Genomic DNA, 26109 nt, shown 5'->3' with positions numbered 1-26109 from the left:
AACTGGAGGCACCATGCAGAAGTAACAATTGCTGGTATGATCTGTTGGCTCTCTCCAAATCATTGGCTCTGCAAAAGGCATAGATTTCCTTTTCCTCTTCAACCACTGGCGAAGATTTGTTGCACAAGTGTTGCAGCATATGTGTGGGGCCCACCTCTTGTCCTGATCCCCAATTTTGCAGCCAAAATAAAGGTGATAGGCTTTCTTAACCATAGTGGTTATACTGCGCTTTTGTGATGCAAAAGTCACTTCACCACAAACATAGCAGAAGTTATCTGCACTGTTCACACAAGTACGAGGCATCTCTGCTCACTTTGGCTAAACAGAAATGTGTCCCTTTGCAAAATCAAACACTGACAAATCAGAGAGCACGACACTGTATGATTTTTAGAGCTGATATAGGGCAATTTGTTCAGCAGAGTGATGTAAGCTTTGTTATGATTGCATCATCCATGACTTCTAGGAATAACATGATGCAATTCATATCATGTATGACACAATACCAGCTTCAGATTGCATCATTCATTGTTTTGCCTAAAAAGCAAGTACTGTCCAACCCCAGTCATAGATTTATTCATAGACCCAGTCAAAGATGTATTTTAGTCATTTTTGGTTTAAATTGAGATCCCTTCCCTTTATAACTCACTTACCCTCTGCCATTCCCAAGTCAAGGGTCGTATATACTGACCCAATAGCATATCTTGAAAACTAGAGCCAATCAACAATTTTAAGCATCATTTTCATTCTCAGTGACCCAGAATTAGTAAAGTTTGACTACATTTATTTCAGAAGCATTTTGGCTGTAGAGCAGTGTAATCTGCACCTCACTGACACCCACCTAATGCAGCCCCATAAGCGGCTAACCAAAGTTGGTTACTTAACCAGAAGTGGTATAGAATGGTATACAGTATATTTGGGGATACTTTGGGGCATAGTTTCAAGACAAGTGGTTGCTTGAGATCTGATCCAAAGACTGGTGAAGTTAATACAGACGTTCCCCAGGTTATGCAAACCCGACTTACCGACATCCGTACTTACAGAAAAAGTTCTGTAAGCTTTGTGTTTGTGTGTGTGTAATTGTCGGGTATACCTTCCCAATTTAAGAGAAATTCAATTTATGCAAGGCATTCCGGAACAGAATGCTTGCGTAAATTGGGGAGCGTCTGTAGACTCCAATTTACTTCAATGGGCTTTGGATCAGGTCCTTATGAAGATGATCTGTATTGTATAGGTCTTCTGCAAATACAAAATGAAGTTTGAAAAACCTCAATGTCCATAAATATTTACTATACCTAATGACTGTGTTACTGCTATCAGTTAATTTGTGAGGATTATTTATTTGCATTATAATGGAACCTAAAGGCCACCATTTATCTCAGGTCTCCATTGTGTGCTGTACATACACCTAGCAAGAGAGAATACTTGTAGATGGCACTGTTGCACACAAGACATATAAAAGGTGGGAGGGGAAACAGATGCAAAAAGAGGTGAGGTGACTGTGCTAAAGGTCAAACAACATATTAGGGGGATTAGAAACCAGAAGGTAAGATCAGAGTAAAAGCAGAATTAGAGCCTAGGTTTCTCAACTCACAATCCAGTGTCCTCTCCATTACACCACACTGCCTCCCCTGACTGGAGGACAATTTGTGCACAACAGGTGGGAATTTATAAAATATATTCATATTCAGCATCTTTTTCTGTTCACAAACTGACCACAGGCAGAGTGTGACTTTTCTCAGATCTATTCAAATTGAAGTTATTTGTCAAATGACTTTTCTGAATATTTCTTGGTCTTAAGTTTGCTTCTGAGCAGTTAATGGTGAGTATTTGATAGCCCTGCTGTGCTGGCTGTTCTGATTGGCCACACAGGTCACATGGTACATTTCTGTTCCCTGGCCAATAGCTATCTGGATAGTTAAAAACAGCAATAAATGGGGTGTTCAGAAGCATCTATTTTGTTCTGTGTGGAACTAGAAGGGCAGATATGCCTAGAGAGGCTGTTCCTACAGTAATTTCAGCTGGAAACAGAAGTACTGCAAATCTTATCATGTTCTTGTGTGATTTCCAGCTCAATTTTGCAGACTTGAGGATTGGATAAGCTTTGGGGAAGCTTATCTGAATCAAACCAGAACTCTGAACCTTTCAAAGGGTGCCCATCACTAATTCAGAATGGATTTGTTTTTCAATGACTACAGTCTCAGTCAATGTCAGTTGCTTTGTGACCTGGCAAAGATAGTGACATAGACTAATGTTCTCTTACACCTATTGTACCAGGTAAAATTTCAATAATATGGCTCGCTTGTAAGCCCCTTCACATTAAAGGCACACCAAATCTGACTCATACTCAGTAGAATGCAGTGCTGTTGTAGCTGTGTTGGTCTCAGGATATTAGAGATACAAGGTGAGTGAGGTAAAATCTTTTATTGGTCCAGCTTCTGTTGGTGAGAGAGACAAGCTTTTTGAGCTTACACAAGAAGAAGAACTCTGTTAAGCTCTAAAGTTTGTCTTTCTCACCAACAGAAATTGGTCCAATAAAAGATGTTAGCTCACCCACCTTATCTTTCCTACACAGTAGTGACAGTAGTCAATGTAGGGAAGTACTACAAGGTGTTAACTTACATTTCCTCCTTTGGTCTTTGTGGTGTGTCTCAAGTGAAAATTTGAAGATCCATAGTGATTTTAAGAAAGTATGGTAAGGAGTAACCATAAGTAGGGGCATTGCCAGCAGATCGAGGAACGTGATCATTCCCCTTTATTCGACATTGGTGAGGCCTCATCTGGAGTACTGTGTCCAGTTTTGGGCCCCACACTACAAGAAGGATGTGGAAAAATTGGAAAGAATCCAGTGGAGGGCAACAAAAATGATTAGGGGTCTGGAGCACATGACTTATGAGGAGAGGCTGAGGGAACTGGGATTGTTTAGTCTCCAGAAGAGAAGAATGAGGGGGGATTTGATAGCAGCCTTCAACTACCTGAAGGGGGGTTCCAAAGAGGATGGAGATCGGCTGTTCTCAGTGGTGGCAGATGACAGAACAAGGAGCAATGGTCTCAAGTTGCAGTGCGGGAGGTCCAGGTTGGATATTAGGAAACACTATTTCACTAGGAGGGTGGTGAAGCACTGGAATGCGTTACCTAGGGAGGTGGTGGAGTCTCCTTCCTTGGAGGTTTTTAAGGCCCGGCTTGACAAAGCCCTGGCTGGGATGATTTAGTTGGGGATTGGTCCTGCTTTGAGCAGGGGGTTGGACTAGATGACCTCCTGAGGTCCCTTCCAACCCTGATATTCTATGATTCTATGATTCTCTTGTATGTACTTAAAAATACATGTGTGAATTTTTATATGTATAACTCAGCAAGAAGCCAAAGCTGCTTCCCTAAATAAAGAAGGATCTTAACAGCTATAGCTGACTACAAAATGTCTGACACATAGACATGCACAGTCACTTACATCATCATCCTACTCATCAGCTATTATAAATACATTTGAAATTCCTGTAGTATGAAAGATGCAATGCAAAATCAAAATCTATTCTAGTTCTATATCAACAGAGGGTCCTGTGGCACCTTTGAGACTAACTTCTTCAGATGCAAGTGAAGAAGTGAGGTTCTTACCCACGAAAGCTTATGCTCCCAATACTTCTGTTAGTCTCAAAGGTGCCACAGGACCCTCTGTTGCTTTTTACAGATTCAGACTAACACGGCTCCCCTCTGATACTAGTTCTATATCGTTAGCACTATCATTAAGGAGAGTTATCAAAATGACATGCTGGGGGAAATGACATACGTATACTGTAAAGGCACAAATTATTTTCTAATTGCCAAAATGACACAAGATCAGAATTTAGCAACATATATACAGAGGAAAAAAATGAGTAATGAGTCACGTGCATTTTAGTGATCAAGTCCAAAGTATCTACAAAGATTAAGGATAGGTTTATAGTGTTTCCAGTGGGATCCTGTAGGGATCTGTTCCTAACCCAATGCTATTTCACATTTTTATCAATGACTGGAAGAAATCATAAAATTGTCACTGATAAAGTTTCCAGATGACATAAAAATTGGGAGAGTGGTAAATAATGAAGGGGACAGTTCACTGATTTAGAGTGATCTCAATAGTTTGATAAACTGGGCACAAGCAAACAATATGTGTTTTAATACGGGTAAATGCAAAAGTATATATTTAGGAACAAAGACTGTAGACCATAATCACAGGATGGGGGACTGTTTCCTGGGAAGCAGTGGTTCTCAAAAAGATTTGGGGGTCATGGTGCATAATCAGCTGAACATGAGCTCCCAGTGTGACACTGTGGCCAAAAGAGCCAATGGGATCCTGGGATGCATAAACAGGGGAGTTTTGAGTAGCAGTGGAGAGTTCATTTTACTTCTGGTTTTGGCACTGGCATTGCTGCTGCTGGAATCTTGTGGCCAGTTCTGGTGCTTGCACAGGGAGGTGAAGAAGAGTAAAAGCCACCCTTCTATCTTTGCATGAGCTACCCAAACCTTGAGTGTGAAAAAAGTGGGTGCTGCAGCCTCCTTACTCTCCCCTTCCCTCCACCCCCCGAAGATTAAGGGATGACTCAAGGAGCTCAATCTATTTAGCTTAACAAAGAGGCAGTTAAGGGCTGATTTGATTATGGTCTCTAAGTAACTACCTAGGGAACACATATTTAATAATGGACTCTTCAATCTAGCAGAGAAAGGTTTAACATGATCCAATGGCTGGAAGTTGAAGCTAGACAAACTCAGACTGGCAATAAGGCATAATTTGTTTTTAATGGTGAGAGTAATTAGCCATTGGAACAAGGTTTAGGGTGGATTCTCTATCACTGACCATTTTTAAAACAAGATTGGATGGTTTTCTAACAGCTATGTTCTAGGAATTATTTTGGGGAAGCTCTATGGCCTGTGTAATAGAGGAGCTCAGACTAGATTATCACAGTGGTCCATTCTGTCCTTGGGATCTATGAATCTAAGTGGCATCCAAATTTTGCACTGCCTCATTCAGTGGGAATACACCAGTTGCATGGCAAGGGGTCCCAAGTGGCTGTGGAACAGGGAGGAAATTTTGCAACATACTCTATTAGTAGATCTGTACGAATAGATCTTTTGTGTGCAATCATGTTTTCAGTCTTCCATAATACAGTTTTCTTTGTAAATGTCAGCTTATTAGCGTAGTGCTTTAATTCTTCATTCTCTCCATTATTTGTATGTTTCTTAGATAGAAGTCATTAGCATATGTAAATACTCCCTTTCTATAGTGTTTGGCAGAATAGGCTTATTGTGTTGAGCTAATTTGTAATCTAAATTACCCTAAATGTTAAAAAAGAAATCAGTATATGTATAGGGAAGTAATATACAGCAAACATTTTGTGCATAGTTTAAAATGAGATATCTGCTGCTTGTCTATTTTTAGATAGCTATTAAAAATATTTACTTTATTAGGTAATTGATTGTAGGAATCCTGTTCACCCATCCAAAGAATAATATTTAAATTGCATGCTATTTGTCAGGAATTAAATGACTTCCATATTGTGAGATAAATTATTGTTTGGCAGCTGAAGAAGATACTTAACAAGTCAACGTTTGGCAATGGTTAACACAGCTACCACAGATATCTCCTATTCTAAATAGACTGAGAAATTGTGGTAAAATACTACTGTGTGCTGGATTCTGACTATGGTAGAAGGGTTTAGTTGGTTCCTTTTCAAATTGATGGGGTTATATCATGTCTTATTAAAATAACTGATGATTTGGTATGGCAGCTCAGCTACATAATAACAGAAAAACAAATATAGTCACTAGTTTTCCTTAGAATAGCAACTCAAACGTAAAGTTATATTCAAAAAGCTTGCTACTTACAAGCTACTTGATGTGGCGGGACTGTGGTCTTGTGGTTTGAAGTGGCAACTGTTCCGATTCAAAACTCCAGCTCTGTCACAGTCTTGCTCTGTGACTTTAGCCAAGTCATGTGATCTCCCTATGGTGCAGTTTACTGATCTGAAAAATGGGCATAATAATATTATCCTACCTTACAAAGATGTTGTAAAATTAGTTAATTGATGTTTGTACTGAAGTGCTTTGAGATCCCCAGATAAAGCATGCTCTGTAATTACTACCATTACAAGCAAAGTATGGCTTCTGTCTGTCTGATTTGCAAGTATTCTTGCAGATCAAATTTTCCTTTGATAACATCCTTATAAAAACAAAACCTATTCTTCGGCTTGGAACAATCAGAATTTTATCAGTAAACATTGATTTCCCTGTACACACAAAAAACGACAAAAATTATTTCCATCCATAATCTAAATTTCACATAGGCAAAGTAAGAAAAATGCTTCTTGAGAACTTATTCGAGTTTGATTGAAAGATATTTAAAATGTATATTTTGACATGGGAAATTGGCAATTTGTGTTTTAATAGTTATGCAACTTTAACTTTTTGTCTCTCTTTGTCTATTGTCATTAAATAATTATTGTCTGAACCACCCATCATTTCCCAACAGTGAAAATTTAAATTGATAAAAATAAAAAAACTTAAAACCTATAATTTTGCCCAACTTTGAAACTTAAATGATTACAGAATTTTAAGTGTTTAAAAATAAACATTGATATTATCCATCAAAATTATAAAAAAATAAAAATTGAATTATGCCAACCTACATCTCTTTATGAAAAAGAAAGAAAGATCTCTTCTGTAACTATGCATTAATTTGCCCTTGTGAAAAATATTGCCTTCTGAAGGGTCTTTCTTGTAATCCAGACATAAACACACCCTGAGACCACTTATCTGTTAACATCAATGATTTAGAGGCATTTCTTCTGTAATTTGTATACTTTTGTGAAAGTTAACTGTTTGTCAAGATTATTATTCATCTAAATTTGCTCAGCTAAAAGAAAAGCTGACCACACAATTTTTCTATTAAAACTGTGGTTGTGTGATTGTAATTCCAGCTCCACCCACTCTCCACATACATTTTGAGATGTGCAAAACAAGCAGTACATATTTCTAACCATCTGCCATGCATATTTGTAAATATTTGTTTAATGCATGAAATCTTTTTCATGATGTACTATATGCAGTATTCCTAGGTTGTAAATTTTCAAAGAACACATCATGTTTCAAAAGTCTAATCCATAAGGCCCCTTACAATATTTTGCATTAACCTTTAATTCATCCATTGTTATGTCATTGCACAATCCTTTCTGATAGTTTCAAAGAGAAAGCAAGGGTTTTTAAAAGAAATCACTTCCAGGTATTCCATGAATCTTCCCCTTTCTCAGATTGCAATACCCACTACAAAATTCCCCTACAAAAGTTTTCCTGCGTGGGCAGAAGGACCATTCCAGTGGGTGAGTAGCAAATGGTAGTCAATCATAACTGAAATAGGAAAGTACCATATTCTGATATTTGTAAGTATCTCTATAGTGTCCAGTCTATTTGTCAACTTTCCAGTTTTAAGGCTTGGAAAGCGTAAAAAAAAAAAAAAAAAAAAAAGAGTAAATTACATTCTGATCTCATTAATCCCAAGAAAGGGAACAAATCATTACCACAGTCACTAGCAATCTCTTTCTCTAAATCAATAGGCCTGTGCTTGATCTTTTTCCTCCTTGACTTGTGCACTTTCTTTCTATACTTTGAGTTGCCATGACTCAGGGCCAGTTTTTTCAGTAGATTCTTCTCTGTTTCTATCCCCTAAAGACTTTCCCCCTGTCCAGGGCCGGCTCCAGCTTTTTTGCCGCCCCAAGCGGCGAAGATAAAAAAAAAAAAAATCCACGATCGGCGGCACTTCAGCAGCTGCTCTACCACGCGCTTCATTTTTCGGCGGCAATTCGGCGGCCAGTCCTTCCCTCTGAGACGGACTGAGGGACTTGCTGCCGAAGACCCCTGGACGTGCAACCCCCTTCCATGGGCCACCCCAAGCACTAGCTTGCTGCTCTGGTGCCTGGAGCCAGCCCTGCCCCTGTCCTCTTCTTTTCCCTCCCTATGCTGTCCCTGTGTAACCTCATCCACTCACATGACTTTAGCTACCATCTCTATGTCTCTGAGCTGATGACTATCTGATTTACTTTTCCATGTCTGCTTGTGTGTCCAGCAGTCCCCTCATGCATTTCTGCTTCTCTCACTGACATTTCAGCTAGGATGCTCCATTACCAACTCAAATTGAACAAGTTAAAACAAAACTCCTTATTTTCTGTGCAAAATCCTAACTGCCCCTTCCTATCCTATCACTTTAGATACTTAAACGGTCCTCCTGGTCATCCTAGTTCACAAACATGGTATTATTCTTGACTCTTCTTCTCTGACTACATCCAAGCTGTTACCATATACTATCACTTATTCAGCATCTATATAGCATCTCTAAAATCTCTGCCTTGTGGGGCTACAATCCTTGTCCAGGCTTTGCAGTAGTCAAGAGGGGATATCACAACTTCTGCTGCCATACAGATTATCTTGCTTGACCCCTATATGGAGCATGTTACTTATGACTGCTGATCTTCCAGGCTCTGTACAGCTCCCCTCCAGCTTAACCCTCTGCTTCCATCTCCTCCCATACTTTCTTTCTCCCCTACACTTCACCAATGAATCCCACTCCACCACTCCTTTTGACTTCTCTTCCTCCCATTTTCATTTCTGCCCTATCCACTGAGAATGGCATTCCTGTCTCAGTGTGGTCAGCCCCCTCTATCCTCTCTCAACTCCCTCCTTAACATTTATTTCTCACTAGAATCCCACAGACACTAATCTGGTTTATTAAGAATCCTATCACGCATCTGTTTTTTAAACAAGACTCTAAAGTAGATGCGAACATTCCTATCTTGGTTTCCCAGGAGATCTGATTTGTGTTTTGGCCAATTTAGACTGTTAGTTCTTTGGGGCAGGGACCATACATATATCTTCTGTCTTGTATAGCACTAAACACATTGTCACTGCTTGACAAACAATAATTATCTATTGTTGATTTTTGAAGCATATAAGTTGTGTACAATAGTTTTAAACTGCCCTGGAGTATTAAATGCACAGTAGGATTACTCTTGAAAGAACAATATATTGGGTTCAAAAAGGTTAGTAAAAATAGGTTGAAGGCATTCATTGTGATCTAGATAGGTTATGAACTAGAAATCACACTACGAGCAAGATGTCATCATGTAAGTAAGAAAAGCCAGTATATTTACATGTCATCATCTTTAGCTTTAGCTCTAACAGTGAACCTTATTGCACATTTAAATCAATGGAATCAGCCTCCATACTTTTTAATGGGAATTCCTTTTTTAAAAATTCTGAATCAAGTAGCATTTTGAACATGATTTTTTGGATTGAATACCAGCATTTCACTTGATCATTACAAAAGTTTGACCTTAGTCAGAATATAGAGATTGAGCAATTGTTAAAGCAGTGTGTTGTTTGAACAGTTAATATTATATTCATCCTATAAAAATCCTAGATCTCTCACACAAGTAAGGTTGCATAAGCCAAGAAATACATATCCCACCACTTTTATGATTTTGGAAACCATTAAATAGCAAAAAAGAAAAAATATATATTTGAAATGCAGCCAACTAGTCAAGAAAAGGGGACTCTGTTTCTTTAAGCTAGAGAGAAAAATAAAACCCAATCATTCCAAATGTATTGCTTTAGTCATCTGGTTTCATTCTATTAATGACCTTTAACATCTGCAAAAATATTGTGAGAAGCTAATTTTGTTTGTACTGAGGTGGTGCAGAACAGTTTCTGGCTGTCAGTCTAGGATGTGCTATAAAATAAAATTGTCTTTCTGGGAGTCTGACAAAAACCTACTGTACAGGTCCAGTTTATTTACAACAGCCTAACATGAAAAGAAAACAGAATTTTACAACATGCCAACATTCGAAAAATGAGTAGTATTTACACATTTATATAAATTTTAGTAATAGGGTTTCAAGATAGGCACCAAGATTAAGAGGCCTATTTTTTATTTGTGGTATTCCAGAAAAATTTTAACAAGCAAAAAATATTTCTTAGCAAATATTTCTTTCTCTTAAACTGTGAGAAAGCATCCTTTAACCCATTACACAGCTTTTCAACAATGACCTCTTTAAAAACTGAAATGTCATCCAATTTCAACAAGCCCTTAATTAAATGGAAATTCATGCAGAGATGGATGTATTATCTCCTCCTATTGCACTGGGTGGAGGGGCAGATCATTACTGTAAGGGATGGACACTCTTATGTTGGGGGCAGTGTGGAGTCACACCACCATAGGAGGGACTTAATTACTTGGTAAACTGGGCCCATTCAAACAAAATGTGTCTTAACAAAGCCAAATGCATTCATACATCTAAGAACAAGGAATGCAGGCCATACCTACAGAATGGAGGACTGTATCATGGAAAGCAGTGACACTGAAAAGTGTTTAGAGGTCATAGTGGACAAGCAACTGGACATGAGCTTCCAGTAAATGGTGTGCAAAAAGGGATAATGTGATTCTTGGAATTATAAATGGGAGTAGGAATAGGAGGGAGGTGATTTTATTTCTATATATGGCATTGGTGAGACTGTTACTGCAAGTTTGTGCACCGGTGTCCACATTTTCAAAAGGCATTTGAAAAATTGGAGAAGATGCTGAAAAGAATCATAAACATGATTGAAGAGCTGGAAAAAATGCCCTAGAATGAGACATTTAAAGAGCTCAATCTGTTTAGCTTATCAAAAAGAAGACAGAGAAGACTTAATTACAGAGTATAGGTACCTTCATGGGGAGAAAATACCTGGGACTAAAGGACTGTCTAATCTAATAGAGAAAGGCATAACAATAACCAACGGCTGGAAGTGGAAACCGGAAAAAATCAAATTAAAAATAAAGCACAATTTTTAAACAGTGAGAGTAATTAACCACTGGAACAAATTACCAGTCCAAAGAAAACTCTCATACGGGTCTCTGGAAATCTTTCACAAGTGTGTATGTGTAAGTAATCGAAAGTGACTTTCTGCACTGTGGCCAGTGATAGAGACCGAATCCTAAATTAGACTTGCTGTGTATCTAATCCAGTATGGCAATTCTATCTATCTAATCTAAGATTTTTGTAGAAAACATAGAAGTATGTGTTCTGACTAACATGGTCGGGGTTCTTTAGCTTATGCAGCTTTCATAACTGCCAAGACACTATTTTTATGCAAGTTGTTCTCATATTACAAAATAACTAGTTTTTCTTCAGATTGCTGGTTCAGAACTTGAGCGCTTAAAGCAATTTTAAAAAACCTACAACCTCTTTTTAAATTCTGAACCACAGTCTGCCAAACCTATACTTGCTTTGCAAATTATCCCCTTTGAAGATTCCCTCCTTGGACCTCATGGAGTCTCCCATGACTAAATATGGGACAATGGTGTAAATCAGTCAGTGAGTAGGCTGATGAAGACAGTGAGTAGGATTACATATGCATCGTGTAACCTCTGTCATTGGTTTAGGTAGTTCAGATTCATCCAGACTGAGGTACTATGTTGTTAAAATATAGATAGATGGGTAGAACTGGCCACAAATGACTCCCCAATGGGGACTCTTTCTGCTAAAGTAGTAATTTCCCTAGCGTCAGAAGCCACACCCCCAGCAGCATGATTAATGTGTAAATATGGGTTGCATACAGTGCTATTCAAATGTCAAAGCAGAGCACAGTGATGATTGCACAGGACTGTAGATTCTTTGTGCACTAGGCTGAGATTTTTGTTGTCATACATTGTCCATAGCCTGCTGCAGTGATTCCACATTCCAAGGCACATACAGAAAACAGGAAAGAAGACATTATGCAGGGGAAAACCACAGCTTGGAGAAAATTGCATTCTCTGAATGTTTAAAGAGAGAAATAATTCAAGCAGAGTATAAAGAAATAATCTTGTGTTGCCCTCAAACCCCTGGACTAAGTCTCATATTTGTATCATATAATTTCATTAGTTTAGGCAATTATTTATTGCAACATCAGTGTTTGGGCCACTAATGTTGAATATTATAGTATTTATAATAAGGCAGCGGGAAGAACCATGAGAGAGGAGAAGGAATCACTCTTTCTTTGGAGAGACTTCTTATCTTATCCTACTAAGCATATATCCAGAGATTCAACACTGTACATATAAAAATCTATCATTAATAAATTATGTTTACCATTTGACACATGATGCTCCTGTCCCAAGTATTGTATGTTAATGTCAAGCCACCAGTAGGTCACTGGGCAACTAGGCTGGTCTTTAGCATGGTCATTACAGCTCCCTTTTCTCTCTCTGCAGCAATCTCCAGTAGTTTCTCCTCTGAAGGCTCCAAGCAGCAGCAAATATACTGAGTTGTTAATTGTCAGTCAGGGCTCAGCTTGCTTTCTTTACCATGGACTCGCGTGCTTGTTGGTCTTAAATCAGAGAGCATGTGCTGAGCCCTGATCAAAATTCTCATTATGCCTGAGAGACCAGGTGGCCTGAGCCACTGGCATGATGAACCTTCCCATAAATGAACATACATTCTCCCCTCCTGTGTAGGAAGAGAATTAGAAAGAATCTCAACTGTCCTTTGGGATATAGGGAAAGACAAGATATCCCCTGGCTCAGCTTCCTCTCTGCTCGAATACAGGAAAGGGAGAGGGGCCCCTCTTGCTTTCAGCCAACAGAAGACTATAATGTGGTACCAGTCAAATAGGACAGGGATAGAGACTCCCACTGGCTACTCTCAACCTTCCACACCAACGTTTGTGCATGTGAAGAGGAGACAGTGAGGTTTTTCTGGGGAGTGGGTAGAAGGAGAGACATAGAACTGAAGGGAGAAAATGGAGGATAGTGGGAGAGAACAAAATGCAGATTAAGAGAGAAGGAACAACGAAAGAAAAATTAGACTGATTGAAAACATATTGAAAAATACAGGAACATAAATAGAGAAGGAAGGAGAGGGAAGTATTTTTAAGGAAAAGGGAAAAGAGAAAGAAAAACACAAACAGGCATTCAAATTTATTTTAGTAAGTAATAAAATTTGCATTTTCTATAATAAGAGTTAAGAACTGAGAAATATATTTGGAGCAGCCCTCAAAATTGTACCACAACACTGCTCAGTTTTCCAGATGAGATAAGCCGTGTGTAAAACATATCTAGACATACTATTCGTGTGCACACACAGTTTTAATAAATTTAATTTTGGTGATGGGTTTGGATGCTGAAACCACCAGCAGGTTAATTAATTATTTACAGAACTAGCCAGTAGCAAGCACCCCAGTGGGCCTATGTTTACAGGGTATGCACAGGACAAATACCTTCAGTACATTGGAGGATCTCAAGAATTCTCTAGGCAGCACACAGATGATAAGTATGAAAAGATTTTTAGTAGAAGGAAAAAGGGGCAAGACAGAGAACCAGCACTTTGATGTGCAATTGTAAAATACATGGCTGGCAGTAACAGTTTAGATATTTACAGGCTGTTTTATAAGGAAGTCCCTTCTTTTAGTCTTGTAAGGAGCTAATTTTTCCAGTAATATCCAGGAGGTAAGGTTCTTTTAAGAGTAAGAGGCTTTCTTCTTTGTCTTTCTGAGCATTAACCCAGTTACTCAGGCCAAAAAAAAGAGTATGTGCCAAAATTAAAAGTAATCCCCTATGGAAATATTATTGCATGGTGTTTTTCACCATCTGGAACATCTAATACTGGACTGTGGCAGTGGAGATGTTCCAGGTGAATGGAAAAATAAAAAGGGTCAGTTCTACTCAGGTGATTTATTTATCCCAAAGCACAGGCATTAAAATGATAAAACATTTGTTCAAATTTAGAACAAAAAATGAATTCTAAATACAGCTTTGTGAGAGAGTCCTTATCTGTTACCAGAGACAAAAACCTTCTCTGGGCTCCCAGCACCTTTGCAAGCTCCCATGACTTATCATGGCCTTCCACAGATGAACCCTTTCCTCCAGCTCTCCCTCTTAACAAACCCATGTGAGGGTGAAATAAAGAGTCTGCCTGGACTTACAGAAATCAGCCACAGCTGTGTTCACTGTCAGCTACAACGCAGCCTTCCTCCAAAGAACTCTCATACAGTCTCTGGAAATCTTTCACAAGTGCATATGTGTAAGTAATCGAAAGTGACTTTCTGCACTGTGGCCAGGAATAGAGACCGAACGCTATATTAGACTTGCTGTGGGTCTAATCCAGTATGGCAATTCTATCTATCTAATCTAAGGTTTTTGTAGGGTGCCTATCAATATAGGGTTTCTAAGGGTTCAAAGCCCATCAAAGTTGATGGAGGGACTCCCGTTGACTTCAGTTGCATTGGAACAGGCCCTAAGCCCCTGAAAGCAATTTAAGGCAGCACTCCTTCGAAGAAGCAACAAGGTCCTTTAATAGCCCAATAACCTGTTAGTAATTGATGATACCCTTATTTTAAAAAAGAGAAAATCTGAGCAAGAGCGGAAAGGTTCTTTGAGTGATCACGCGGCCTAAGGGCCACATTCCTGTGAACTTGGATGTTTCCAAGGTGTTGAGATCCCTGTTGTTTAAATATACTCTAACATCATCAAAATATTGTTAATAACTCTCCATATTTTTCTCAGCAATATGGGATTTTTAAAATAATGTTTCTTTCTCTATCCTGCCCCAGATGCAAAGTTAAAAAGATGCAGGATATTATAAATGTTCCTTTCTGATGTGTAAATTTCGTGTAGCAGATAATTAGTTGAATACTATCTATTACAGCATTGACTAAGTTTTGATTTGTGAATTCTTTACAATATTGATTACAATGCTTTGACATCATGTTCTTTTATCTTAATCAGGTGCAGCACCTGGCATCACTTTTCTCACTTAACTGCTATCATATTAGCTGCTAGTTCTCCTTACTAAGTTCACTTGGAAGTTCCTACATAAATCTTGTCCTTTAAGGTTGCATTGTAGTTCCTTCCAAAACAAAGCATTATAAATAAGAACATTTAAAATAACCTTTTGAATCTGATTGGAACGCCTCTCTATTTGAAGTGGTGATTATTTATTTACTTATTTATGTTTCCATTAAGGACAGTTGTTGCCTTTTTCACAAAAACATATTGGGTTCTTTGAATAATTTTCGTATATTGCAGACAATGGCTCCAGGCTTGCAATGTGGTCTCAGGGATAACTTGTACAGGCACAGAGGTCTGTGTTAGTGAATCATATTTCAGGATAAGGTGTAATGGGAGTAAGACTGCATTTCTCGAGAAGTAGCATGAAGACTATTTTCTGTAAAGCCAGGTGGCTATGTCACCATGAATCCAACTGTATAGACCTCGGAGGGAGCCATAAACTCCACTACAAAAGGTTTGAAATTGTTTTTCTGGACCTACAAACATTTAATATCTCTGGACCTGTGAGGCTGGAACCAAGTCCTACTAGAAAGCAATGTAGTGCAGACAGAGATCCATCTTCATGGCATTTTTAGGTACAAAAAAGCTATTACTGGTCCACCTTAGGTAGGTGGAAGGGAGAAATTTCTATATTTGGTGAGAGGAGAAAATGTTTTTGTCTAAGGTCATGGTGTTTTTAAAAAACAAAAACAAAAACAAAAACCCAGCAGCTCTTTGCTCAGTGGTTGGTATGTTGGAATAAGGCACAGGAGATGGATTAGTGGACAGAACACAGTTGATGTACCGAAAGGTGCCCCGATAGCAAATCCACACTTCTATGTGGGGCGGGGGTGTGTGTGCAAAACTCAACTCACCATTAACAATAGAGCAATGACCTCTGTGTGTATAGATCAATAGATATAAATATATAAATGCATGTAAATATGTGACCATGGATCATTACAGATTAGTGCCTGTCTAATGGAAAGAACTCCTCTATCCTGGAAAGATTTTCTGCAATGAGCTCAAGGACAATCTTTGCCTTGCCGAGGGGCTAGCATATGATTTTGGGGTTTTGCGTGACATTCCTCTACTGGGTGGGATGGATTCAAGCTTACTCCTGTGTTCTCACAAATGGCTGAGCCATTCTTTGAACTCACCCCATAGAAGTATGTGTTCTGGGAGCTGAAGATGAGTTCTAGTCCCATTGTAACTTGTATCCAGTTAGTGATTACTATGGTGTGGTGTATGTATGCTTTCAGCCATTGATTGCTGCAGATTGATACGTAGCTGTCGGGTTGATGTCATGTGAATCCTAGATGTAAAGTTTTTCCTGTATCTGTAATTTTCTTTTATTTTCCTAAGATTACTTTAATGGGTAGATGATATGAAAATAATGCTCTGCATTGCTATGGTGCCTTCTCTCGGAGGATCTCAAAGAACTTAGATATACTTGAGAAAACACCCCCATAAGGTGAATAAATATTATCATCATTTTACAATGATACTTGTAAAGTTAAGTAATTTGGTCAAGCTCTCATAGGAAATCTGTGTCAGAGCAAGGAACCAGATCCCTTGACTCCTAGGCCTGTGCTTTAAATCAGAAGACCATATTTTTCTCTCAAATATAAGTTAGTAGTGAGTACAAATAGACTTGAATATTTTGAAGCTCATACCTAGAATCTGATCTGGATCTGAATTTCAACTAAATTATGACCGGGGGTTCAGAGCTAGCATTCCATTATGGACCCTTTTCTAACAGTGGTCAAAAGTGATGGCTGTTCAGGCACCTGTGTGAAATGAATGTATGGTAGTATTCAAATTCCCAGTGGACAGATGCTCATTTCACATTAACCACCATTAAAAATGGCACTCCCCCGCAGCTGTATCAGCAGCCTTGTAAGAAAGGTCAAAGATATAAAAACATGGAGGTTATACTGCTCTCAGTTCTCTAGGGAAGGTCATGTTGGTGGTACAGTCTGGAAAATCAATGTGCTGACATTACATCTTTTGTACTTATGTGAACATGACTTCAGGTCAATATAAAAGGGACTTCATTTTCAGAACATGCAGAGCACCTGCTCTCTGAAAACCAAGATTTTTAAGGTGTCTCAAGTTGGGCACCCAAAACTTGAGGGTCCCAAAATCATTATCACTTTTTGAAACTTGGCCTCAATTTTGGAGGCCATTTAATTTCAAGACCACTGACCTGCATATATTTTTTTAAAAATGTGAAATGTATTGTAGTACAATATTAAACTAATTAGATGGTTTAATGATCGATCTAGCAGAGAGACAGATTGTCAAGCAAAACTTAATTGTTCAGTGACTGGCTTACGAAAGCTTTGGGATATAAGAGTGTCAGAAGGTAGCAGGTCCTCTCAAGGGGTCAGGGGCTCAGCCTACAGGCTCCACCAGGCGGAATAAGGCAACTCAGGTTCACCTGGGACTAATTAATTCACTAAGTATCTGGGAGGCATTTAATTAGGCAGGGGAGCACCGGGACATGATAAAAGGAAGTTACTCCCAGTGGTGCTAGCTAGGGGAACAGAGGCTTTGGGGGAGAGGAACAGTTCTCAGAATGTAGAAAGAGAAAGCGCCTCTAGAGAAGGCCTCTCAGAGGGAAGTTCATGAAGGGGTGTGGGGGCTCACCAGCAAAGGAAACGAAGGAAAAATGCTTCTGGGTGGGAGAGTTTCTGAAAGGAAGGGACTACGAATGCTAAGTCTCAGAGAAACATGATTCCCATAAAAGACTTTCTCAAGCATCACTGGAAGCCTAGATTAGAGGAATTATATGATGTCCTGAGGAAGGGTTATCACAGTTGAGCCTCCATGGGGACCTTCCCCCAGCTAGTGACAAGGGGCCCCTGACTCTACAAAACACTTCTGAGTCATGAAGGTCTCAGTGGTAAGGGACCTTGGACATAACTGGGGTTGATGGACAAAGGTTGACTGAGCCCCTGCTCCCTCCTGCTAGGAATGCTGAGTGAGAGGCCTGTTCAATATGTTCTGCCTTTGGGATTGAATAAATTGGAATCTGAAAGGGGCCCTGTTCAATATACAGGGCTTCTCAAAATTGAACGTATTAAAAATCTCACTCAGGAAAACTGAGGCAACAATGCAATGCCAGCGCTGAATTGAGCCGCTAGGCGTGAGGGCCCTCATTGCAAAGAGAAATAGAAAAATTGATGCACACTTTTATAACAAAGAAAATGGAGCAATTCTATTCTACCCATCCACATAGAAAAATATACTGGTGGCCTAAACCTTCAAGGTTTGCCTTCATTTTGTTCATGGAGAGTTAGAGGAACAAAGATGATGTCTGACCCATATTTATCGGAATGATCTGTTCAGAATTCACACCCCCTCATCGGGAATAAATATTAGGACACAAATGGAATGGCTGTCTTTTCTATTTGAAATATTTTTTTTTCTTCCTTGATTTTTAAAGGAAGGCAAATGTACCATGGAATGAAACAATGTTCTAAATAATGTATGTAACAGTTGTGTTATGGTAATTGTGTAATGGTAATTGATATTATTAATATTCCTTCTAGGAAGGTCCAAAAGAACTTCATAGAGTATGATAATCTTCCTACAGAATTTTTAAACCAGCATATTTATCATTTTGTTAGGACTATCATACTCTATAAATCCTAAAAGACTTCAGAGTACTAGCTACAGAACCTTGTTTAATTTATGTAGAACCCTATTTATTTACTCTGTAATTATGTAGGATTTTCCATAAAGGAACTAATAAATAACTGGGGAAAAATCTAGGCTCTAGGCTCCAGCTTGAGCACCCAGACGAGTTGCTTGGGGAGATGCATGTAAGGTAAGGATAACAGAGCTCGGTCCTTCGCTCACCTGGAGGCCATGGAGCAGCTGCAAAGCCACAGGCTGAAGTAGTCTTTATGGGTTACTTTAGGCAGGGAAGAGAAGATCTGCAGAATTATGGTGCAGAGCGATTGTACAGAGCTGGGTCAAATACAGCTCCCCTCCATCCATGTCTGGTAGGGCTTCATGAGTTCTGCTCCACAAGGACTTTCTGCAGCCACAGAGAAAGGGGCTGGATTTGCTCCTCATGAAGAAAAGGATCTCCACATACTTTACAAGGGAGAATAAATACAGCGGACTATAGCCTGCCTTCTTGCATAACTGTCCATTGATGTTAATGGGAATGTTGTTTGCTAATGAAGACCACTTCATGACCCAGTATTATCCCCATTTCATGAGTGGGAAAACTGAGGCACAGAACAGTGATACCCAAGGTTGATATGGTGAGTGACTAGCAAAGCCAGCAATAGAAAATTGGTCTTCTGAGTCTCAGTTCCAAACTCTATTAAATTAGTTTGCCTAAATGTAACTGTAAACAGGTGGAGTTTCCAGTCTGCTCTCATGAGAATATACAAACATTCTGCATAATCCAATTTTAATCCCTTCCTGGAGTTTATCTTTATTTGTAATACAGGTAGCAATACAAGAACAAACTTCTGACTAAGACTTTTTCTACAAACTTGGCTGTTGCTAGGTTTCCCTGCAGGACCTCCTTTGTCCCAGCTCCTAGTTCCTGCTGAATCAGGGAGACATTTCAAACTCTCCACATTCAAACTGGAGTTAACAAAATGCACCAGTCATTATGACTCAGCAGTAACTACTTGCATCTCCATACATGTTTCATCGGCATATGGATTACTCATCAGAAGAGCCCTGCTTCCTTATATATAGGGCCTTGTTTAGGGCCTTCTATTCCTCTTTTATTTCAGTTTTATTCTACAGAAAGGTAAAAAATGGAGCTACAAAATTGTAAAACAAGTAATACAGTGGTGAATCAGGCGCTTGGATTCTACCACCACTGTAGTTCCATTCCCTAGTAACTATCCTATTTTCTAATCTTGTTATAAAATATAAGCAGGTGTCATTAGGTTTGCCAGGAGTCCGGTTTTCGACTGGAACACCTGGTCAAAAAGGGACCCTGGTGGCTCTGGTCAGCACTGCCAACCAGGCCGTTAAAAGTCCGGTCAGCAGCGCAGCAGGGCTAAGGCAGGTACCCTGCCTGCCATGGCTCCACGCAGCTTCTGTAAGCAGTGGCATGCCCCCCTCTGGCTCCTACGCACACTGCCCCTGCCCCAAGCACCAGCTCCACAGCTCCCACTGTCTGGGAACTGTGGCCAGTGGGAGCTGCGGGACTGGCACCCATGGACAGGGCAGTGTGCAGAGCCGCCTGGCCACACCTCCACATAGGAGTCGGAGGGTGGACATGCTGCTGCTTCCGGGAGCTGCTTGAGGTAAGTGCTGCCCGGAGCCTGCACCCCTGCACCCCTCTTGCACCCCAACCCCCTGCCCCAGCCCTGATCCCCCTCCTGCACTCCAAACCCCCCAGCCCAGAGCCCCCTCCTGCACCCCAAATCTCTCATCCCTGGTCCTACACCAGAACCCGCACTCCCAGCCAGAGCCCTCACTCCCCCACACCCCAATCCCCTGCCCCAGGCCAGAGCCCCCTCCAGCACCCTGAGCCCCTCATTTCTGGCCCCAGCCCAGAGCCTGTACCCCCTCCCATACCCTGCCTCAGCATAGAGCCCCCTCCCATACTCTGAACCCCTCAGCTCCACCCCCCTCCAGCCTGGAGCCCCCTCCTGGACCCCAAACCCCTCATCTCTGGACTCACCAGAAGCCCTCACCCCCTCCTGCATCCCAACCACTGCTTCAGCCTGGAGCCCCCTCTCACACCCTGAACTTCTCATTTCTGGCCCTGCCCTGGAGCCCTCACCCCCTCCTGCCCCCCAATCCCTGAGGCAGCCTAGTGAAAATGAGTGAGTGAGGGTGGGGAGACCGAGCGACAGAGGGAGGAGGGTTGGAGTGAGCAGAAGGTGGGGCCTCGGAGAAGGAGTGGGGTAGGGGCATGGCAAGGGTTTTCGGGTTTGTACAAGTAGAAAGTTGGAAACTCTAAGGGCTTGTCTACACTGGCAACTTACAGCGCTGCAACTTTCTTGCTCAGGGGGCTGAAAAAACACCAGTGTAGACAGTGCCCCAGAGCTGGGAGCCATGCTCCCAGCACTGGTAGCTATGCCCCTCGCGGTGGTGGTTTTTTTAGAGCACTGGGAGAGCTCTCTCCCAGCGCCGCGCCACGGCTACACAAGCCACGTTAAAGCACTGCTGCGGCAGCGCTTCAACGTTGCCAATGTAGACTAGTCCTAAGTGTCACGAGACGAAGACATGAGAGTTGTAATGCCTCCAAAAGCCCATTGAAAATATAGTAGTATAAAGCACAGATACACTGCTTTCACTTTTGAAAATGTATTTTGATTGAAGGGTGATTCCTCCACGGGCCTATAAGCAGTACAAAAAATAAGAGTAGTTAGCCAATCAAAACAGAAGGCCAGATCTTCACCTAGTGGAAATCAATCTATGCTGATTTACACCAGCTGAGGATTTGGCCCTCTTGACAATGTTGAAAAGATGAAAGGTCTGAAGTTTGATGCTGTTGTGACATGTATAAAGAGGAATGAAATTCTCATACCTCATTCTCATGAGATTATAACAGTCACAGGCAATGGTATATCTATGTTAGTGCATCCAAGGAAGTTCGAAAAGTGAGAATCCTCTTTTCGTGAGTGAATTAAGGATCACAGTTAAGGCAATTACAGCAAGTTCTTCAGTGCTGGTTGCATAATAACCACAGCATCTTGACACACAATCGCTGGAAAGAAATGCTGACATATAAATGCAGAGAGACAGACAGAAGAAATGCAAGCATACCCTAGCCTCTTGTTACAGTGGATCAGATTGAACAAAGTTGCAGTCTATCCATCTGTCAAACACTCAATTGTGAATTTGAATGAAACAAAATTCTGTTGCCAAACAGTTCATTGAAATGCCAAAACTAGCACTTAGGTGAAACATATATACAGAGTATTTTGTTTTTCTAGTTGCATTTCAGTGTTGTAGTCCAGCTGTTCCCAAGTACACCAACGTAATCACTACAGATGAGTGATTATAAGGTTGGGAGAGCAGAAGAATGGTACCTCTATGAAATTTCACATGTGAAATTTAAGACACAGCATTTTTAGTTGGTCTGTAAATGACAAGAAATGGAAATTCTTTCATTAATCAGCCTTAAATGCATGTTAAAATTATTTACAATATGCTTACTAATAGATAAATTACACTTTGATGAAATGCAGAATTTGTTTAAGAGGTAAAACTTGCTTTAGCATCAGAGTGGAAATATATTTTGGACTGCATCTGGTCTTTGAATTGATTCAGTAATGAAAAAAACTACTTTGAAAAAAACAATCAATTATCTGCTCTGAGACAGAACAAATCTTGTCACAATATTTAATATGATTTTCCATTATGAAATCTTTAATTGTAAGATAATCAGTGAAACAATTGCCATTGTGTTCCTATCTAAGCAATTCTGCAATAACCTATAAAAACACATGCAATTTGGCAAACACAGTCAAAAAACCCTGTCTGCCTGCGTTCTTATTCCAGCCCATTGTTCCCCCTTACTCATATAAGCCTTTCATAATATAAAACATTTCTTCATTTCCAACAGATAATACTTTCAGTTGAAAGGTAATTTTTGAAGTCTATTACTTGCATTCTTAGTGCAGAGCACAATGTAGCATTTTGTTCTAATATGCCATTGAAATTGTTTGAGTAGATACACCATGGAATCAAATACAAAATGTCAAAATGGTTTCCATTAACTATGCACATTTGCACTGCTTCAGTTAATGGGCATGTTTTTGTTCTTCTCCTTCATCTTTGCATCTATAAGATGAAATGATTCAGTTAATGTAACTGAAAAGTACATTGAAAAGGTAGAACAAATTACAAACACATCAAACCACTATTCCACCCACATAATTTATTTTATAATGAAGTTTAATAATGACAAAAATTGTCTTTAGATTTAAACATCAGTCATTTCTGCAATTGTGGTTAATGTGAAAATCTCACCCACAGTAATGTTTTATGAAAACACGGTAGAAATTGTACATCACATTTTAGACTGAAATGTCATAATGAAACCTTAACTAGATATTATTGAAATATAGACTATGTTAAAAGTAATTTGCCATAACTTGAGGGATTGAAACAGGGACTTTGTCCCCATCAGCATAACAGGCGTGAGAAGGTTCTTTCTCTTTTATAAACTCTACATTGTGCTTCACCACCATTATGGTGAGAGAGTCTTTGATACCATGTATCATATAAAATATTGTTGTAATAGCTAAATGACTTGTTTTGTGCTGATAGTGTCATAAAATTGAGAGGGTTTTATGAGAGTGAACAGCACCACAGATATTATTTTCTCCAAAGGACACAAACTAGATTTGTCTTCCCTTCATTTTGAGGTGAGGAGAAGTCTCCTACCTCTATATGTTTTTTATTTGCTACTCTAGCCATATGAGGCATGACATGTACCAAAAACGTTAGCCTCTGAGTGGGCTGTATTCAGAAGAAAACATCTCTGCAGCTTGGAGGTCACAGCTCAGGCTTCTGTACCCAGCTGAGTGATTCAGCAGCAAAACTTTCTTCATGATTACATAAATTCCTGCTGCAAGGAGCAAAAAACAGGGATGGAGACTTAATTGAAATGTTCTCAATCAGTTCTGTGCCTGGTTCAGGGGAGGCTAAAGGTTGTCCTTCTCTGGCTGAATGAATTTTTAGATATTGAAATTTAATTTGGGTCAAAGTTGGACTAGCTGCCATGGAAACTATACTGAAGTCACTCTTAAAAATACATTTAAAAATACCTAATGTCCTGCATGTTCAGGTTCTGTTAACTGTCAAATGAAAGCACCACTTCTTTCAATAAATACATTTAAAGCTAGTTTTCTGAGAAACCTATAACTAATGACCTGCATGGTGAGATGAGGCAGGCCAGCATGAAGCTTTCCAAGAAGAAACAGGTGAGCCAGCCCTACTGTGCAGATCAACAAAAGTGCAGTTTCAACAACCCTGATTATTAAGGTATGCACCATAAGAGAGTTCTTGTCCATATTTGTTGCTTCTTTATACTTTGCTGATGTATTGGTGTTTTCATCAGTGCTGACCAGTGGAATTTTAGATGTCTTTTGCTGTAATGGACTAAATTCTCAGGAAAATGTTATCGTTGGTCACCAGATGGCAGTATAATATCATGATCCTGCATTTTTTCCCTAGATACATGAAGATTTAAGAAGCAAAAATGGGTTCAAGTGACTTAGGACTGGTACTACTGATCACAGTGACACAGGAGAGATGACAATGCATCCCAAACACAGGGCACATTTGGATTTGACTATATTGCAGAAGGAGAGTGTTCTGATGTTTTTACTGAAGAAATACTTGTTTTGTTATTACTGAGAAGTGGTGAAAACTAATAAAATGTGGACATATTCTAATAATATGGTCTGCCCTGTGGATTGCTAGAGTCATGACTTCTGAGCAGTCAGGGTGCTCTGTACTGAAGGGAGGGGCCTCTTTTTGAGAGGAAAATGTGTAATAATATTATTAGAGTGGAACTAGACACAGAGACATATTTATGTGTAATGAGGGTGCTTGGCATCTTTGAAAATCAGGCCAAGAATTAATAAACTAGCCTAGTGTACTTTATTTACGGTATGTGCCAGTCCCTTAGAACATAGCTTCCCATAGGCCCCTCTACTCCTAAACTAGCTTAATTTGAGGAACCACTGACTCAATTATTTTAGCCAGCTGCTCAGACTAGGACCTCTCTGCTTCCAACCTGTTAATAATGGACCCTTTTCATTTCTAAAAGGCTGTATGCTTAAACTCCCACAGTAAATTAATACATATTTAGTTCTTTATATCCATAAATTCCAGGTATGTCACACATAGTTCCTGAGCTGATACCCGAGGAACCTCTAGGACTAATTTGGCAACACCGAACACTCTCTCTCCCTCTTTCAGACACAAATGGCCAACTTGATCTTGGCTTTAACCCCACTCACTTCAATGTGGTTGCAGAACGTGCTGAGCAAAAATAGCCTCAAAGGTCACAAGTGTGCTGCTAACATCCCTTCAGACTTAAAGTCCCCCACTGTTTTGCTAGTCTTATTAAAATATTTATTTTTAATGGTAGTAGTAGCCTGCAATGGAAAAAGGAAATGGATTTTGAGCTGTGAGGGTGGGACCACAGATGTGGGAACTAGCAGTCAAATTACCACGTGTCAACACAGTGCACCGTGACTGGAGGTTTGTGAAGCCACGTATTGCCAGTGACATCATGTGAAATATCATTAAAGTGGCTGATGCCTTCCTTTTTCCCAGGTTTGTAGCTCAGTGCATGGGCAAAGCATGGCAGGGCAACCGTGTGCCTCTAGGGTGACCAGATCACATCACTAAAATATTGGGACACATTGGGGTGCCACCAGCCCCGCCCACAGTCCACTCCCGCTCCTCCCAGGCTCCGCCCCCACTCTGCCCCAGGTCCTGCCCTCTCCCCAATCACCCCCCCCCATCGCACCTATCCTCATACCCCAGCCCCCTGCTGGCTTGCTGCATCCCTCCACAGTCTCCCACCCACTGCTCACCTCCTCATCCCACCGGCCGCTCGCTCGCTTGCTCGCCTCTTCACCCCCCTGCCTGCCACTCACCCCTACGGCGCTGACTTCCCCTCTGCCAGGTTGGTGTTTGTCCACCCCCTGCCTTTTCCCATCCAAGCATTCGCCCTTGCTCCGCCCCATTCCACCCCCTTCCCCCAAGTCCCCACTCCAGCCCCGCCTCTTCTCCACCTCCTCCCCTGAGTGCATCGCGAACCCGCTCCTTCCCCCTCCCTCCTGGAAAGCGCTAAGTGCCGCCAAACAGCTGTTAGGCAGCGGGAAGCGCTGGGAGGGGGGAGGAGCGGGGACACAGCACGCTGGGGGGAGGAGGGGAGAAAGATGCAAGGATGGGGGAGCTTGGCTGCAATTTTTCCCTGTGGGTGCTCCAACCCTGGAGCGCCCACGGAATCGGTGCCTCCCTCCCACTCGCCTCCTTACCTGGAAATCAGGACAAATGGCATCCTGATCGTGACTGATTGGGACGTGGGACAAAGGGTTAAATATCGGGACAGTCCTGATTTTATCGGGACATCTGGTCACCCTATTTGCCTCATATATCATGCTTAGAGCATTTCCTAAACCTAGTGGCAAAGGTCTTTCTTTGACATTATCTGGAAGATCAGCACATACTTCGGTCTTTGCATCATGTACTCACAGACTTGGTGACACTGAAATAGTCATGGATTTGTGTTCGTTTTGCCGGTTCATGTTGGGGAAAAAAGACCCACAAATGTCAATTTTTCATTT

This window comes from Malaclemys terrapin, chromosome 2 (genome assembly GCF_027887155.1).
Source record: "Malaclemys terrapin pileata isolate rMalTer1 chromosome 2, rMalTer1.hap1, whole genome shotgun sequence".
Taxonomy (NCBI): Eukaryota; Metazoa; Chordata; order Testudines; family Emydidae; genus Malaclemys; species Malaclemys terrapin.
The sequence above is the reverse complement of the archived record's forward strand: the minus strand, read 5'-3'. Positions refer to the sequence as shown.